This window comes from Microtus oregoni, unplaced genomic scaffold (assembly GCF_018167655.1).
Source record: "Microtus oregoni isolate MIOR12 unplaced genomic scaffold, Mior012 000030F_ref0000283, whole genome shotgun sequence".
Taxonomy (NCBI): Eukaryota; Metazoa; Chordata; class Mammalia; order Rodentia; family Cricetidae; genus Microtus; species Microtus oregoni.
The window spans coordinates 7975163-7995149 of NW_024543089.1; positions in this window are offsets into that span (position 1 = coordinate 7975163).

A 19987-nucleotide genomic window follows, 5' to 3' on the forward strand; every position below is an offset into this window, starting at 1 on the left:
TTCTAGGCTGAAATGGGCTACAATGATTTTATGATATATCATCTTTGTAAACTAAAGGTAAATAAAATGATTTGGTGCTTAGTAGCTACTTATAGGTCTGAGGACCTCAGTTCTTTTCTGGGAATCCACTGGTAGAAAGAGACATCACTCTCCCAGAAGTCATCTTCTTATAGCCACAGGAATGTGGTTATATGTGTGCATACACACAGAGAGATCCTAAATAAATGAATGCTAAAACATTAAACAAAGAAAAATTAACTACTTAATGACATTATATATAAATTTATATGTAATTTTATATATAAATGGAAATATTTAATTTTTAAATTAAAATCTAAAAGAAAAACATTGCAATAAGTCATGAATCAAGAGATAAGATTTCAGCTACCCAACACTTGGGAATCATTCTAAGTATATAATGGAGTGAGAAAAATCATAAAAAAAGGGGAGTTAAAGGATCCATTAAATTGAATAAGAATCTATGATCAAATGGAATATAAACCCCCCCCCCCCAATATGAGAATGCTTGAACAGATTTGAACATGTAAATTTGTTAGCTTTAGAGTTAGAAAATAAACTAGGGAAAAGGAAAATGGCACTTGTTTTTAAAGTATAAGAAGTCATGGGTTAATATTTTGGCATGAATTTCAAAGGAAGATATGACATTGGATCTTCCACTCCTAAGGGAAATCAAACAACTTGTTCTTACTAGGACTTTTGTTTAGATAATATTGACATGGAATAAATTCTAGTGATATAGCTAAGGTCATGCTGGCAGTCCTGTTGGTGTTGTCAATTACTTTTGTCACTACTGGGTGAATTAAAAGCCAAGTCTTTAAGGTCTTATTGCTTTGTTACTACTTAAATAAAATAAATGTAACAGCAAGCCAATGTAATATATAAAATTAATGCACACAAAAATAAAGAGTGAGATCTAATGAAAGAGCAAGCCAGTATTTAGAACTGGAAATTTATGGTGATATGGACAGAAAACTATCAATTAGAAGAATTTGTTCCTGAAGAAATGAGAATGACCACTTTAGACTACAATTTTGTTCTACTTCAATATTTTACAGGGAGGATGACAAAGACAAAAGCAATTTTTTTTTATCATAGTCTGAAGACTGAAAGTCAAAGATTTCTTCTTGGTTCATAGGACAGGTATTTTCCAGTATTGCCCTATCTTTTTGGGGAAGATGAAATGGAATTACTGGGTGTATTTTTAAGCTTTTGTTCCTTTTTTGATGTTTCTAATAGACAAATTTCAACATATTATTTCTAGAACTTGGATTCTTAATGTTAAAACATGAAAGTGCACAGAGTAATGGGGGGGCACATGCCTTTAATCCTTGCTAGGTAGCGATAGACAGATCTGAATTTGCCTTTAATCCTTGCTAGGTAGAGATAGACAGATCTGAATTTGAGTCCAGCCTGGTGTACATAGTGAGTTCTAGGACATGCAAAGCTGTGCATGGGAAATCTGTCATTAAAAACAAGTAATAATAATAACCAATGAAAATTAGATTTTAACTGATAATAAATATTTAGATATATTTAGAAATAAGAAATAAAATAACGTTGATAAAATAGAATTATATAAGTACTTATAAAATGAATATTTAAAAATCTTGAAATGAGAAACCATTTTCTAACAACTTAATAATGGAATTAATTAAATATCATAAGAATGAAAATAATTAATAAACAAAGTCAGTTCTGAGAGATTTGACCAAGAAACAAAACAATGACATAAGTTAAACTAATTAAAAGATATAAAATATTTCAAAACATTGCAGCACATCATAGAGAATGATATGAGACTTATTGTAGGAAGTTAAAAAATATGTGTAAAGATAAATATAAACACTAATTTCTTTAACATTTTAGTGTTATGTAGTCTCAGATTAAGAGTTACAAATAAAGGCCAAGAATGAGATCTAAAATCTCACAGAAAAAATGAAGTGAAATATGCAATAAATAATTAAGAAGAAAATTACAATTGCTCTGTCAGAAGAAAAGAAAGATGATAAAATGTAAGTTACTTACAATGTTTGAAATTTCACAATGAATACTCAAAACATGCATACAAGGAATATTACACAAACAGCAGGTTACAAGAAAAATATATTCATATATGAATAGATATATGCTAGTACTAACACCTAATGAAAAAAAGAGGTCATTGATTTGAAAAGGATCTAGGGAGGTTCTGGATGGAATAAAGCTTAGAGAATGATGTACTTATAATACCAAAGAAGAAAAGAAGTTAAAAAAATTCAAATTTGACCCGAAACAAGACATTCTAGAAAAAAAAATAGGTAAATCTATAGTCTCAGAAAGCTGAAGAGCAAATAAAACTTATTATTAAAATATAAGAAATTAATTTTTTTAAAAAAGAATCTTTAAGGACTTTTTTTGTCATTTATGATGTAGCGTCAGGCACTTATTTTACAGTGATTTCTTATATTTTTTTGAAAACAACAAGATTGAGAGTAGAAATAAGGTATTGTATTCTCAATCATCAAAAGAAAGCAACAGTACAAGTTTGACAGGTTGCAGTATTTTGGGATATAATAATATTCACAAGAATTAAATGACCATTAAGATGAATCACAGCAAAATAACACTTGAAAATGCATAGATCTTAAACAAGTTTTCCTACACGATTGACTAAATTATATTTAAAATGCATCAATTCAAATAGTTGGCATGCAGTCTTCCAAAGAAGCATTGCTTATTATATCATTCAAAAATTATTTAAAAGGGTAAAAGCTTTGATTCACCAGAGCCTGGGTATCTGTTGACTGGATAACAAGCAGATCAGAATTGAAGGTGGGAACTGTCATTTGTCACCAAGTACACATTGTAAACAAAAAAAAAAGAGGCTTATTGTTACAGTATTGCATCAGGTGATAAAATCGGGGGCTTTGCACATAAGTCCATAGAACTTTGTGACTGTTTTGATAATCAGTGGGGATGTTATTAGAAGACTGCAGTGGACACAATGGTTAGATAAAGATATTCGATTGTCTCAAGTTATGTATCAGTAGAGAGCAGTTGACCTAGAGGCCTAGTTTTGTTGTAGACCATGAGGGACCTTGCTGATTAAATTTCTGTGTGACCTTATCTATCTTTGATATAAACCAGGCTCTTACTAAGCAAGAACGTTTCCAGCCACTCTCAATATTGTTTATATTGTTTAGTTTTTGATTGTGTCAGCTGTGAATTCATCTGATGCGCACCTGTGTACAACTTTATTTAACATTTACATGAAATCTTTGAATACTTAAAGATTACATTTTTAATTTAAAGTGTGTTATGTGAACCTGCCTTCGGTATGCAAACAGCATGTCCTTAGAAGCAAGAAGGGGCTTTTAGATTGTATTTGATTTTGGAAATTTCATTTGTTTTTATTAAATTCTATATAAGGAATGGAAAATAATGTTGAAATAATTTTATTTATTTATTTTTAATATTTATTTATTATGTATACCATATTCCATCTGTGTGTATGCCTGCAGGCCAGAAGAGGGCACCAGACCCCATTACAGATGGTTGTGAGCCACCATGTGGTTGCTGGGAATCGAACTCAGGACCTTTGGAAGAGCAGACAATGCTCTTAACCACTGAGCCATCTCTCCAGCCCCTGAAATTAATTTTAATAAGAAAACTATGTTTACCATAAAAAGGGTATATACGAATTATCCATGATAAATAAAACAGTTAAAAACATAAAAATAATAAATATAACACTAATTCTCACATTTGACATCAAAGTTTATATCCAAAAGAAAGGAAATGATTATGAACTAGTGGGATCATTTTATGTTTGGGCATTTTATTTAATTATTAGATTTTGAAATATATAAATTCTGTGAATTTTGATATTTTCAAGGATAAATATATTCAAAAATTTTAAGTATGTAACTATTATCAATAGCAACTGTTGTTTATCAATATTCACAAAAGGTGATGAGAAATACATAAAACATTCTAAGTGTCACTCTTTGATATTCCTTCACAATCCCGAGGAGATATATTCACGACGTTTTTACATGTGAAGAATCTGATATCTAGACTGATTCAATAACTTGGCTGTAGAGAAAAATGTTTAAGTTATTTTGATGTATATTAAGAGCAGTATGTTTTCCATTAATTTCATATTTGAGCTAAAAGTTCTCATATTTGCATCTTATGTATTTATTTATTTTAGCACAATTAATAAAAATCCAGAAAAAGATATTGTGGTTTAACCTGAAGGTTAGAAAATAAAGCAGTCAGCCACTGACTCTTATTCTACATCAGTCCAAAATGACAGTCCTGTGTCCAGGAGTCCTCAGAATAAGACTGTTTGAGAGTTGTCTTCTCCTGTCTTATATTTCTCTCTAGGCTTGGGATTGAAGGTGTACACCACTTCTACCCAGTTTCAAATGGCAAACTAGTTTGACTACTGGGATTAAAGGTGTGTGTCACCACTGCCTGGTCTGTAAGGCTGACTAGTGAGGCTGTTTACTCTCTGATCTTCAGACAAGCTTTATTTATTATAATACAAATGAAATATCACTACAATTTATTATTCATGTTACATTCCAACCATAGTTCTACCACCCAAAACTTCTCCTGCTCCCATTTACCTCTACCCTACCCACCTTTTACTATCTCTTCCCAAAGGGTAATTCCTCCCATGGAGAATCAACAGAACCTGACATATTAAACTAAGGCAAGACCAAGCTCACCCCCTCTATATCAAGGCTGAGCAAGGCATTCCATCATAGGGAATGGTCTCCAAAAAGCCAGCTCGTACTCCTTGTCTCTATGCCAGGTGTCACTGAAAGAGACCAAGCTAGGTAGGACTTTTGAACGTAAAAATAACATTTTAGCATGCTGCAAGACAATGGAATTGAAAAATTCTCATGAGGCAAAACATAGGAAGAAGTACAAAATTACAAATGCCAAAATATTATGCAGCACATTGCTGTGTGTCTTATATTTTTAATGAAGTGCTATATTAAAAAATGTATTGCAAAATCTTCTGTGAAAAAAATATTACAATTTCCTGTATCCATTGATTATTTAGCTTCAAAATTATCCCTTTTAATCTAGGTTTTAGGTTTACTTTTCATGTGCTTTGCAAATTATTTTCTGCTTTTCAACACAACCATAATTACTAAGCATGGCTACTATAATTTTTTTAATGTTACATTTCTAGTATTCTAATTTGCTGTGAAAAGGCTCACTGATTTGTAGCTAGACATTTATGAAATATGGCTAAGGAATGAAATTAAATGACAGTCATAACGATTTAGAGCAAAGAGCAGTAAATCTAGTGAACAATCTATATAGTATTTCTGGGACTTGTCTTTTGCTTAATTGGTCTAAGTCTTTGATCTAGACTTTTAGCATCTCAAGGTCTCATTTTTGTCCATGATAGTAACACTGTCTCCATACTCTTCACAGAGTTGCTGTAAGGGTCAGAGGAAGGCAGAGTAAAATGATTTTGAAATTGCCAAATGCAACATAGACAAAAATAATTAAGGTGTTATTGTTAATAAAGTAGCAATTTACAGGAATTTCCACTTCTATTCTCCACTAATGTTTCCTTGACTGAAAATTTTGTCTCAGCCACTTAAACCATGTCCACCCTTGATAACCTTTCACATCTGAACTGGTTTTGATGCCAAGTGATAAAAATCTTCATTCATCTTTGTGGAGAAATTATGAGACAAGCTGATCAGGCTGACTCTGCCTCTGTTTCCCAGATGTACCACTTGTGGTGTTCTGTCTCCCATGCAATTCCCGCTACAGCTTTTGGTGACTTCAGTGTTAGCATAAAGGATTGTTTAATAATTCCTCTAACCATTTAATTTAAGTAACCCATTGGGCTTTCTATCATCTTGTGTTTCAGTTCTTTTTGTTCATGCCTTAGCTCTGGTGACTTTTCCTAACAACACTTTTCTTCTCTTCTTATAATAATTATTTTAGAATTCAAAGAAATAAAATTTTATTTTGTAAACCATGGCCCTATCACTGTAGATATGTCCATAATAGCTATCCTTTGTCAACTGCTCTGATTTTTCAGGATCTGTCCTGAAAATGGCAAGTTTGCATGAACCTGTAATTTCCTTCTTTATTTTCTCTCTGCATTTTGATGTCTTGGAAAAAGCCCAATGTCAGATATATGTAACTCAATACCTTTCCGACAGATGTTCCAACGATCTCAAATTAGTCAAAGTTCACATATCATGCTGCATTGTTTACCTGAAACACAACAAAGACTGACTGACTTTCCAAAATCCTAGTCAACATTTTATTATTTACCTACTACGATCATAATCTGAGGATATATTCAGCAGTACTTTTAAATTTAAATATTGTTTTTAAATGGAAGACCTAAAATAATTAGAAATAATATAGAATGACATGACTCTTGATTGTATGTTTGCATTTCAAATTAAATTCTGTTTTTCCACCTGTTACCATGACCAATTAAGATGAAAGAGAAAATTCTATAATGGTAGGGTGGAGTATTCCATCATAATTTATATCATTATCTTATTTGTTTTCTCCACTATTATCAGTCATGTTGAATAACTATATACTATCAAATTCTCCCAAGAGTTTATGTTTGTTAAATGCATTTTTTTCTTCCATCATTTTTCATTGAACTTCATCTTCTCAAATCATTAAATTTGTAATTATGGTCCCAAACAGAATCTGGCTATTATATATGGAGGATAAATATGAAGAGAACAAGAGACTAGAATGCTCATTTCTAAGTGTGAAGTATGTATCAAACACCATTCCCCAAAGACTCAAAGATCATCATGGGAAAAGGGATGACAAATTTGTAAGAACATTGAAACAAAGTTTTCTTTTCACATCAGGGCTAGGCCTTTGCATGCATGAACTACCATTGACTCTGGTTATAAACACAAGAACACAATGCACAAGATTTTGTCTGCCAAAACAGAGCATGGATAAGAGGCAATTCTGTAAAGCTCCACTCTCAGATGAGGAGTTATTAGGAATGTGTGGCTGCAAGGGAGTGGAGGATTGTTTTTCTTCAGGGACATGGACACTAGGAGTCTACCAATGCTGTTGTCAATGATCTTACATCTATTCATATAGAGACATGAATAAATGAGTGCAGTGAAATTAAAAAAGCATGAAAGTTCAATCTCTCCAGACATACTTTTAGTCACATTGCTACCTTCCTATAGTTGACCATCCCCTTCTTTGTTCGTTACTAGAGAAAATGAACAAGATTGACAAACACTTAGCAAAATTGAGTATAAACACACACACACACACACACACAGGCACACAGAGAAAAAGAGAGATCCAAATAAATAGAATGAGAGATAAAGAAAGGGGTATTCAAATGGAAATAGGAAATTCAATAAAACAGGAGGAAATAACTATAAAATCTGTATTCTATGAAAGTGGAAAGCTTACAAGAAATTTATGAATTCATGATATATATGACTGATCAAAATAAAATCTGTATCAAATAAGCAATATGAACAAACCAATAACAACAAGTAAAATAGAATAAAGAATTAAGCTTCACATCATCAATAACAAAAATCCTAAGGCCAGATGGGTACACAAAGAATTTTACTAGACATTCAAACAATTAATGCCAATACCTTTTAAATTATTTCAAAAGGTATGAAATGAACAAATATTTCCTAACACTTATTATGCCACTTTTACCCTGATGCCAAAAACACACTAGAATTTCCTCAATAAAGAAAACCATAGGATATTATCCCATTTGAACATACAGACAAAATTCTAAATTGAATACTTGAATGCCAAATTAAAATACGCACTCAAAAAATACACACCATGATAAAATTGGACCCATTCTAGAGTTGCATGGCTGGTTCAATATATATAAATCAATAAATATGATCCAACATATAACCAGACTGAAAGACAAAATACACATGATTACCTTATTGGATGAAGAAAAGCCATTATCAAAATGCAACATCCACTCATGATAAAAGCCCTTTTCAGACTATGGATACATATAACAAAAATAAAACATAATAAAAAGTTTGCATCAAGCCCATTTCCAACATCAATCTTAATGAAGAGAACCTTTAAAACATGTCAACTAGTATCAGAATAAGAAAGCTGTGTCCCCCCTTTTCATACCAATGTACTCTAGTTCTTAAAGTCATAACCAAGAAAAGACAACTGAAGAATATCAAATAGATACAAATCAGATATTCAAATCTTCATTTGCAGATGATACAACTTATACACAAAGGTTCCTAAAACCTCCACCATAAAACTTCTACAAATAATAAATACTTGGAACATGATAGCAGAATACAAAATTAACACACAATGTCAGTGTTATATGCAAATGATATATACATATGATGCTATGTACAAATGCTATTTACAAGTGATAATCATACTAAAAATTAAGATAATAGTACAATTCACTCAAAAATAAACTATCTTGGGAAATCTCTAAGTAGGCAAGTAAAAGACATATTATTTTAAAATATAAGATATTGAAACAAGAATTTTAAGACATTGATAGGATGTCAGAATTCATATGTTCATGGATTTGGAGGATTACTAATGTGTCCTTGACCAACGTGGAAGTTCAGTTTTGTACATTATGATGGATATGGATCTATAATCATTCTTCTGCATGACACTGTACACGCAGTACAGTGCCACTTGCTTACATGAAACCTTCTCTGTGTGTTTTGGCTTCATTGTCAAAAATCATATGCCCATTGTTGTATGGACTTATCACTAGATCTCAACTAAATTCCATAAATGGTTGGGTCAGCTTTTATGCCAATACCACGGCATATTTATACTATTTATATGTAATATCATTTAAGATCTGGAATGGTGGTACCTCCAGCAGTTCTTTCAAATTTCTGATAATTTTTCTTTGGCTGATTTTATTGTTTGCTTTCTTATTTGTTTTGTCTTATTATGGTATGTTTTAATTTTTATTTATAATTATTATTATTAGATGCTTACTTTGTTTTAAGCAGTAAGAGAAAGGAAAGTGAGTATTTGGATAGATGGAATTCACAGGGATCTGTGAGAATTGGCAAAGGGAAATCATAAACAAAATATATTAAAGAAATAATTTTCCTACATAGATTTAATGTTCTACAAATAATTGAACATTTTATTCAGATAAGCATCAAAGTTAGATAAAAGTGGATTGGTTCAAATAAAACCATCTAAAAGCATATTGTCTTCTTAAATAAATTATCATTTTATATATCAAGCTACAGAAACTACCACTGTAACTGCCATGTAAGAAAAATCATAAAAATTTACTTATATGCAACTACGCTGTGTCCTTAATTATGAGTTTCATAATAAGAAGGTCTCTTCTGTGATGAATATAGGCAGACAAAGTCTTCTGTAGAGATCATAGTTTGACTGTTTTTCAAGCTACAATTTGCCTTCTCCAACATATCAAAAATAAATATACTGGTATAAAGAAAATAAAACATTATGTTTCTGATACCAACAGAGTTACCCAAATAATAGGTTTTATTTTTTTTTCTTTTTTGATTTATTAGGTTTTTTAAAAATTACCAATTCAAGTCCCTACTCCCTCCCTCTTCCTATTCCTTCCACACACACTCCTACCCCACCTCCTCTAATCCTCAGAGAGAGTAAAGGTACATTGCTTTGTTGAAGGTGCAAGGCCCTTCGTGCTATATCTAGGCTGAGCAAGTTATATATCCAAAGAGAATAGGTTCCCAAAAAGCCAGTACATGCAGTAGGGATAAATCCTGGTGCCATTACCAGTGGCCCTTCAGTCTGCCCCAGCCATGCAACTGACAACCACATCCAGAGGGACTAGTTTGGTCCTATGCTTGTTCTTTTCCAGTCCTGCTTGAGTTGCTGAGCTCCCATTAGCTCAGGTAGACTGTTTCAGTGGGTGAACCCATCATGGTCAAGGGAATATTTCATCTGAGAACATCCTAAACCTTAAGTAACCTCTCTCCAGAGTGGAATGTTTCTGTCCTCAGAAAATTAAGACAATATATTTGAAGAGTAAGGCTTTAATTTTGGTGAATGGAAACAGGGAAGGAAATATTAAATCCAAAAAAAATTCTTTAATATTTTGGAAATTTATAAATTAAAAAGTCAAAAATAATCAATAAAAGAAGATAAGAAAGAGTAAAAAGAAAAGAGTTGAGCTGCCGACTATACAATATGCCTCACAGGGAGAAACATATTCAAAAATTCCATACCCTACTTTCAAGCTTAATTGGTATTTAAACTGAATATGAGCTAGTCAAGTGGTAGTCACAAGAATGGAAGATAATGAAAAAATAAAGAGCTCTTAATATATCATCTCTAATTTAAAATGCAGATAATAAAGAGAGCTAACTGATGACAAGCCTAAAAGCAAGGCAGTCCAGACATTAATATTTATCATATTCAAGGGACACTCAGCAACTGAAGTATCCTGTAGTAGAGAGAAAAATGTTAATAGCTAAGAGACACAAATTGCCTTTCAGCAAAATTGTCTGCATTATCAAACAATCAGGAGTAATTATACTTCAGATAATTATAAGTATTTTACCCTTCAATGCAAGTACTTAATAAAAAAGATAATCTCTTACTGGATGGTTAGAATTTGGCACCTCCCATCTAACAAAGGAACTAAACCAGTGAAGTACTCCCTTCAATCATCCATATCCATAATCATCTCTTTCTTTATGTGTTATTTCTGCTATATGTGATATTAAGCTGGGTGGTATAATATTGAATACTCAATTTAAACACCTCTATATTTTAAAGTTCATTCCACCTAGCATAGGCATAATATAAAATAAGTTTTCTATAATAAGTATAGATTTTACTAATATTACTTGAATTATAAAAATGAAGAAATAGCAAATAAAATATCACAAATCCAATAATATGTCAAAATAGTCACCCAATCAGTCAGAAGTAATTAGAATCTCAATTTTCTTTGTGATGAATGAGCCAGTCTTCCTCCAGAATTTTTTCTAAATACTAGTTACCCTAAGAGATCCATCTTTATAGATTATCATACGTCCTTGATATGGCATATTTTTGTTGTAATAGGAGTGGCGGGGCTGCGTCCCGCCACCCGGCTAGTTTTACCTGAAAGAATTACACGAAAACTGTATTCCTTTAAACACTGCCTGGCCCATTAGTTCCAGCCTCTTATTTGCTAGCCCTTACATATCAATCTAACCCATTTCTAATATCCCTGTAACACCACAAAGTGTCTTACCAGGGAAGATCTTAACCTGTGTCTGTGTCCGGTAGGAGAATCATGGTGACTCCTTGACTCAGCTTCTTTCTCCCAGCATTCTGTTCTGTTTACTCCACCCACCTAAGGGTTGGCCTATCAAATGGGCCTAGGCAGTTTCTTTATTAATTAGAAATCACTCCCACATCATATTTTAAATTTATTTTATTTGGATAATTTGATGTATATATACAATGTATCATGCTAATGTCCAATTTCAATATTTTTTTTGATTCCTTTCAATACCTGTTAACTGTTTTCTCCCCACTAACTAGTCACATTGCTACTTTCAATTCTTTCTTTGTGCTGGTTGTGTGCACAATAGCCTCAGCTGTCATGGCCATGTTCACATTCAAAAGACATTACACAATAGCACTTCACTCCATCCACCAGATCTTACAATCTTACTATGGTCCCTTCACAAATACTTTCTCTGTGCTCATGAGAAGGCAATGTAAGTGTTTGATTTAAGCCTTAAAAGTCAGTAATCACTTGTTTTCAATATATTGACAAGTTATGAGTCTCTGTATCAGCTATTGGACTTTGCAAAAGGAGGGAAAAAAAGAGGAGGAGGAGAAAGACTAAGAACTGAGCCTTATTCTTCCAGAAGAACATCTAGTGCTCTTAATGGAAGAGCCATATCTGCAACCCTAGCCTTATATAAATTGAAGTGTTAATGAAACATCCAAAGCCTTTTTCCATTGTGTTGTTGTTGTTCTTTGTCTAGCAATACCATTATTTTCTTTAACACATTTTTCTTTAACTGTGATGGACTCCACATGGGGTCTCAAGTTTCTTTAACCTCACATAGTGTGTCCCTTAACTCCTTGTGCAACTTGAGAAGTTTATAACCTTCTATGTGAATTTTCAGTTGTTGATACAGACTGAGAAAAACAATGAGATCTTAAACAAATCATAGTTTTCTAAAGGCATTAATTTTAATTTGCACATTTTTCGGTTTTTCTATACACTAAAGAAAATACAGTACATTTACACAACGGAATATTACTCAGCTTTGAAAAATGACACCATGAAATTTGCAGGCAAATGAAATGAACTATAAAATAAAATTGTCCTGAAGAAGGTATTGTAGATCCAAAAAGACAAATATGATTGGTGTTTACCCAGTCATCATCAGAGAGGCTTCCTGTCACAGATGATGTGAGCAGATGCAGACAACCACTGCCAATCACTAGGCAGAGAGAGAAATCTCAACCGGAGATCTTTATCTGGTTCTACATCTATGAGCTTGGGGACCCCAAAGACAAGCAGGGAAGGGAAGAATTCTATGAGCCAGAAGGGACAAAAACACTAGGACATCGTCCACAGAATAAATTAAGAAGGGCTCACGAAGGCTCATTGACACAGATATGGCACTCAGAATCTGTATGGGTCTGCGCTCAGTCCTTTTCTATATGTTATGGTTGCTAGGTTGGTGTTTTTATGGGACTCCTAACAGTAGGAATAGCGTTGTCTGACATTTTGCCTGTTCGTAGGAACCATGTCTTCCTACTGGGTTACCCTGCCCATACTTTATAGAAGGATTTTTGTCTAGTGTTACTGTATCTTGTTGTGCCATATTCAGCTGATATCGCTGGGATACCTACACTTAAAGGAAATGGAGGAGGAGTAGATCTGGAGGATCGTTGAAGTGGGACAGGGGACATGGAGGAGAGGAAGAAGGGGAAGATGTGGTTGGGATATATTGTATTGAGAGCAGAATGAATAAATATAAGAAACAAATAAGCACAAAACAAAACAACAACAAAAGAATCTCCCCAAATTGTATAAATGCCTAAAGTGAGTTATGAAGGATGCTTGAAAGAAATCTCACACTAGCTCAGAATTGAGAATAATAGAAGGTTATTTATTTAATGGTAGACACACAGATTACAGTCCTCTGCTCAAACAGGGAACAGAACGGAATCCCACAGCCGGAAGTGAGGCCAGACGTGCTTTATATTTGGCATATATAGAATAAGAGGCCACGCCCAAATAGGCGGATAACTTAAAGGCTCCTGGCTGTAAGAATTTCTACAGCAGAGTTAACTTACCTTAAAATGTATTAAAAATATACTCTTTAGTGATATTTCATTTTTAACTTCTGAGTTTTTTATAAAGCAATGTAACCTAAATTACTTTTGTTCAACTTCTCCAAAGCTTAAATCATACTTTGTATAGAAAATATTGACTTTATAGAGGTAGATTTACATTGTTTGCAGTAACCTTCTGAGGGAAAATATATCTGTGAAAACAAGTACCGAAGCTTTGGAGAATTTGTTTATCTAGATCCAGCAGTGCATCAATTCTCCCTCATCAGATAAGTAGCCTTTTTATAGCAAGCAAATGTTGTCACACTGAAATCCTCACTAACACAATAGACTGCACAATAAATTATTAGCAGTCACTTTTCAAGAGTAGTTTCCTTTTTAAAAAATTTATATCTGAAAATAAATTAGTATTTTATTAAAGTTCATTGGCTTCTGAGCATTCCTACAGGAACATAGGAAATGGTATTTCCCTTCTAATTATTTTGTCTCTGAGTCACTGCTCTAATCAGATCACTTTTCATCCTGGCCTCTAAACTAAACAAATCTAATTCATTTAATATCTCTGTTTGCCAGAAGGTTAATTAACCCTGTTTCTCTCCTCTGACCACCTCCTGTTTTTTTCAGTCTCCCTCACAAAAGGTCAGTATCTAAAACTAGACACAATTAAAGAACCTGATTGATTTAGAACATCAGAGACTTTGCTTTCTTGCTTCCGTGAAAATTGTTTTATTTACTACTGCTTATTATCTTATTGGATTATGTTTTATCATGACATTTCGGTGAAGACTTCATCACAGCCATATATGTCAGACTTGGTAATTATTTATATTTTTAACCTTATTTACCCAAATGTAAATATGTAGGCAGTTTCTCGTCCCCATCAGCTACGTAGAAGAAGGAAATTTGTCCATTTTCTCTGAAAAGACTATTTTAGAGTGAATAAAACTTTGCTACTTTTACCTGTAAGCATTAAATCTTCCTGTCCCTAGCAGAGATGGAAAGCCATGAACCAATTGTGAAGGTTTATAAAAAACAGTAACACTTTGCTTTATACCAAAAGGTAAAAATTTCCTTCATAAGTCAATAAAGAAATGAATTGAGCAAGTGCCTTGATACAGAGTTAGTGCCCTTAGTTTGGGGACCCTTAACAAACTGAGCAACTACTAGAATGTCGAGCTCACAATTCACCACCTTTCTCAAAATTTCAGATTTAATGTAATGTTCTATACATCACATGCTTGCACCTAATGCTTATGGTCCCTAAATAATTGTTACATCATGCATTGTCCTATTTGCTGCATCCCAAAGTTTTATACATATATTTTTATGGTTTTAATAATTTTATTTTCTTCCTAGTACTACTACATGCTGTCCATGAATTTTCTGTAAGATTATGTCTCCTACTAACATTAGAAACTATACCTGTTGTACTCACTAGTTTTATGTCAACTTGAAACAATCTAGTTATCTGAGAGGTGTAAACCTAATTAAGAAAATACCTCCATAATTTCTGGCTGTAGACAAGCCTGTAGAGCATTTTCTTAAGTGGTGACTTTTGAGAGAGGCCCCATCTTTATATCAGTGGCACCTTCTCCAGGCTGGAAGTTCCTGGTTCATATAAGACAAGTATCACTTCTCCATGGCCTCTACCTCAGCTCCTACCTCCAAGATCCTGCCATGTTTGAGCTCTTGTCCTGACTTCCTTCCATGATGAACATTGTTATGAACATATGGCAAATAATCCCTTTGCTCTCCAAGTTTCTTTTGATCATGAAGTCCCATCACAGCAATAGTAATCCTACTAAGACACCTGAAAAGTCTCAACAATATGACCACCTAAACATGAGCTCAACAAAGAGGACAAGCATGCCAAACTTCACAGATAAAAGCCTATGAGGCCTTAACCCTATATGAAGAACTACAAGCAACCTCGTAAAGCTGGTAGTAGGAGAGGTGTTCCTCTAGAGAGGAGCACTTCAATGTGTTGTCTGGTGTTAAATGGTCAGCCCTGCAAACATACATACAAGTAACAGTTTATGTTCTTAACAGGTTATATTTGAAAATTATATATATATATATATATATATATATATATATATATATATTACAACAATGCATGCAAAAACAAGTATTGAAAAAGAGTGATGGAGTTGGAGGAGATCAAGAAAGGATATATGGTAGGGAGAAAAAGGAATGACTAAATGTAATTAAGTACAATCTCAAAAATGAACAACAACAAAGAAACAGAATCAAATTAGTATCTGAACTGCTTCTTTGAGTGTCTTCTTTAGCAGCCCTTGATGGTGGGCTGTGAATTATTATCCTGAAAAATCCTTTCCTTCTCCGGATTACTTTTGGTTAGTATTTTATCATAAGAAAAGAGCAGCAACAAAGTTCACTTCCCTGTTGTTTTTAACGTAGGAGCTCTGGGAGACATATACAATTTATTTCATGTAGTTTACAGAATAGCAGAAAGGAAGCAAAAGTCTGTTATGGCACTTAAATGTATGGATACACTTTTATAATGTAAATATATAAGAAAATATGAATAGAAATACAAAAATCTAAGTTTTATATTTCCACAAATATAAAAACGTTCAGTAATTTCAGGATGTGACTCATTAATAAACTATAGATGAAGTTTTCTGGTTTATTATAATTCATACTATCTTTTCAGTTTTATTTAGAAAACAGAAATACATGGACAACAACAAACTCATTGAAGTCTTGGGTTTCAAATCTGTATGTCTACAATAAATTGAATGAGACATAATTGTGATATAATTATATTTAGTTTATGCAATATTGTATTATATATTTCATTAATCTAAGAAGTGTACAGACTTTTCTTCTGCATGACCTTCTTGTCACGTTGATGTAATTGGTAGGAAAACAACATAAATGGCTTATTGATCTCACAATTCTGTTTGTGACATGTCTGGGTGAGTACGTGACAGAAGTTGATTGCAACATCTTGAATGGGAAGCTAAAAATGTGAAGATACAGGAAGGATCCAGAAAGATATATAACGCCAGTTAGTTTCTTCATCCAACATCCCCTGTTTCCTACTTTCCCTACCTTCCCTTAATGCCCTCAGATTTGAATCTGCTGCATGATTATTGCATTAGTTACAGCAGAGCCCTCATGGTCTGTGACTGAAAATGCCATCACATATGCATTAAGATGTGTACTACATTAGTCCCTTTGGCATTTTAATCATGTTTTGTTGATTATTAAAGTTAATCATTGTAACTGATCATGGTGTTTCTTTCCTTTTCACTGGCACTTATCCTAAAATGCAGAATGAATGCATCCTCTCTGCCTATCATTTCCATTTGCGTTGTATTTATATCATTTGTGTGTTGTGTTTCTGTCTGATTATACTCATGTCCCTACATGACTGGTTTTCCTTATTAGATAATCTTAATAATACTTAAATATTTTACATAGTTAGCATGCCCATTTTTTTTCCTGGTACAATGCATCATATTGATTAAATATTCAGATCATTACTTTGCTTGCAACTGTTACAAAATATCAGGGAAAAATCAGATTAAAAGCGGAGGGTATACATGGGCTACCAGTTCGGATAAATGCAGTCTGTGCTGACAAAAAAGACATAATGGCCAAAAAAAAAATAAAAAAAAAAAAAAAAAATAAAAGCTTGGTCTATGGTGCCAAAGCAGAGCCCAGGGAATTCTGGGGGTTAGATGGCTTTTTAAGTCTTTCCTTTTTTTTTTTTTTTCAGTCAGTCTGGACTCCATCCCGTGAGGCAACTGCTTTTCTGTTGTGCTTTTTCTCTTTATAAAAATACTTCATGAATAGGGATGCAGTGATATTTCACTTAAGTTTTAATAAATAAAGCTTGCTTGAGGATCAGAAGGCAATATTAACCCACTAGATGCCAGGCAGTCACATACCTTTAATCCCAGGATTTGAGAGACAGGTGGATTTTTGTGAGTTCAAAGCCACCAGGGCTACACAAGATCAATGCAGAAACAGATCCAAGTAGTGGTGGCTACCACCTTTAATCTCAGTACTAGGGAGCCACACGCTTTTAATCCCAGCACTAGAGGGAAATATAGGATGGGAGAAGACAGAGGCGCATGACTTAGTCTGCAGTTGCCCAGCATTGGTAAAGGTAAGACTTTAAAACTGCTCCAGTGGCCTGGCGTCTTTGCTTTACTGATCTTCAGGTTTAAGCTCTCCCCCAAAAAATACTTCCTGAGCAAATATACAAGCACACTGCCTAATCAATGCCACAGAGGTTTCTTTTTATATAAAATTTTATTTGTTTAACCATGTGAAGATGTGTTGCATTTGTTTGTGTTACATATTTTTTCTTTAAATATATAAAGATGTGTTACATTTGTTTATGCTGCATTTGTTTAACTATGTAAAGATGTGTTGCTGTTTTACCTAGTCTGCCTAAGGCATCTGATTGATCTAATAGAATACCGAACAGCCAATGGTTAAGCAGAGGAGGATAAGTGGAGCTGGTGGCAAAGAGAAAAGGGAAGTGAGCCAGCCAGTAGGGAGTCAGTCAGCAAATGGGCCAACCAGCTTGGGGCAAGACATACAGACATGAAGGAACCAGGACAGCAAGAGTGACAGCGCATAGATGAAATAAATGAGCCTCAGAGCAGCATATAGATGAGCAGAAATGGGTTAATTTAAGTTAAAAAAAAGTGTAGTTAGAAAAATCAATCAAAAGAGAAAAAGAAGGACATTTCTTATTAGTCACAGGAAAAATCCATCAGGAGGAAATCTCAATACTGAACATCTATGCCCCAAATGCAAGGGCACCCTCATATGTAAAGGAAACAATTGTAAAGCTTAAATCACTTGTTAAACCACACACACTAATAGTAGGAGATTTCAGCATTCAACTCTCACCACTGGACAGGTCAGTCTGACAAAAAAATTAACAGAGAAATACGGAAACTAACAGATGTTTTGACTCAAATGGACTTAACATATATAATTCATTAAAACATAAAAGAATATAGCTTCTTCTCAGCACATCATGGAATCTTCTCAAAAATTGACTACATACTTGGTAACGAAACAAACCTCAACAGACACACACACACAAAAAAAAAATGGAATAACCCCATGTATCTTATCAGATCACCATGGCTTAAAACTGGAATTCAACAGCAACACTAATTCCAGAAATCCCACAAACACATGAAAATTAAACAGTTCTCGCCTGAATCATCAATGGGTCAAGGAAGAAATAAAGGGAAAAATTAAAGAGTTCCTAAAATTCAATGAAAATGGCCATACACCATGCACAATTTTATGGGACACAATGAAAACAATGTTAAGAGGAAAGATTATAACAGTAAGGGCCTACATAAAGAAGCTGGAAAAGTCCCACACTAGTGAATTAAGAGAACTTTTGAAAATTTAGAACAAAAAGAAACAAACTCACCCAAGAGAACTAGATGTCAGTAAATAAGCAAATTGAGAGCTAAAATCAACAAAATATAAACAAAGAAAACAATACAAAGAATCACTGAGATGAAGAGTTGGTTCTTTGAGAAAATCAACAAAATTGAAAAACCTTTATCCAAACTAATGAAATGGCAGAAAGAGAATATCCACATTAACAAAATCAGAAACAAAAAGGGGGACATAACAACAGACATGGAGGAAATTCAGAGAATCATCAAGTCATATTTGAAAACCTGTACTCCACAAAATTGGAAAACTTAAAGAAAATTGATGACTTCCTTGATAAATATCACTTACCAAAATTAAATCAAGGCCTGATAAACAAATTAAATAGACCTATAACTGATTTGGGATTCCTCTCTGCATGCTGTGAATATCATTAATAAAGAAATTGTCTTGGGCCTGTGCAGGGAATAGAGGTAGGCAGGGAAAGCTAAACTGTATGCTGGGAGAAAGAAGGCAGAGTCAGTCAGTGAGAAACCATGTAGCCCCACAGGAGACAGACAGATGGAACTTTATCCTGTAAGCCACAGCCACATGGTGATACACAGATTAATAGAGATGGATTAAATTAAGATATAAGATTTAGCCAATAAGAAACTAGAGCTATTGGGATAAGCAGTGTTTTGAACAAGCGGCTTCCTCAATATACAACTGCTAAAGAAATAGAAACATTCATCAAAAGCCTCCCAACCTGATGTAGGTGGGTCTTCTGTCTATGTGTTAATTTCATTGGTTAATAAAGAGACTGCCTTGGCTTTTTGATAGGGTAGGAATTAGATAAGTGGAGTAGACCGAACAGAATCCTTGGAGAAAGAAAGCAGAGTCAGTCAGATGCCAGGAGCCAGGCGGTGGGAAGCAGCCCACAGCTCCTTCTACACCAACCAAAAAAAAGCCCAGGACCACATGATTTCAGCTCAGAATTCTACAAGATTTTCAAAGAAGAACAAATACCAATACTCCACAAATTATTTGACACCATAGACACAGAAGGAACACTGACACACTCATTTTTTATGAGATTACAATTACCCTGATATCACATTAAAACATTACCAAGAAAGAGAATTACAGGTCTAATTTTACCGTGGAATGGAGTGGGTACACTTATTAAGAGGCTGCTTCTCTAGCTGAGGGTCTTTTTGTAGTTATTATCTACTAAGGGAAAGCAAGGTAATTTTTT